Raw genomic sequence first — 872 nt, forward strand, 5'->3', positions numbered from 1 at the left:
CCACAATGTGTTGAATAGTTTCTTTTTCTATGCCCCTTGGTCTTGCCTCTTGAACTTTAAATTAAAGTAGTGTGTTGCTAATCGCTAATTCTAATATTTGCTATAATGTTTTTTTTTTTATATGCTTAAATCTGGCAACGTCTAACACATGGTCCATACTATTCTTTTGAAATATCATATTTTACCAATATTTACCATATTTTACTATCCATCCATCCATCAATTCTCTTCCGCTTATCTGAGGCGGGGTCATATTTTACTAATAGCTGTTAAATGAGTTTTCTAACTTTCATAGTTAGCATGATAATCCTACAGCAAATCTTAGCTGCTCCCTTGTCACGAGGGGGGGCACTGCAACAGGTGACACATGCTTGATTTGGCAGAGTTTTAGCTGAATGCCCTTCCTGACACAACCCCAAAGGGCATTTGAGTCTCTGTCTGGAATTAAACCAGTAACCTTTTGCTTGCAAAGCGAACGTGTAAACCGTTACATTATAGAGCCACTGCTAATACTATACACAGACTTGAATATTTAACGCAGTGCAGTTCAAAATGCTGACAGTCTTTGTCCCTGATTAGTGCTCTATTGCCAAATTCATTACATTCTATTATAAACTTAATTGCTTTTACTGGTGGATAGTGGAGAAAGTCTAAACAGAAAAAGCTTGACATAAAGGAGAACCACCAGGTTAAATGTGTTAACGGGTTTGCTGCATGTGTGAATGCAGTTGCATAAAGCTTTCTGAGTCCGGGGTGGGTCGTGATACGTCTGATAAATGTGGCAGTGGTGGAATCTATTCCAGCTGACATTTTTCCAGCTTTTTCATATGAGGACATAATAAAACAAGAGTTTGGGATTTGTAATGGGGGGG

Source organism: Archocentrus centrarchus, chromosome 11 (genome assembly GCF_007364275.1).
Source record: "Archocentrus centrarchus isolate MPI-CPG fArcCen1 chromosome 11, fArcCen1, whole genome shotgun sequence".
In the NCBI taxonomy this organism is placed as follows: Eukaryota; Metazoa; Chordata; class Actinopteri; order Cichliformes; family Cichlidae; genus Archocentrus; species Archocentrus centrarchus.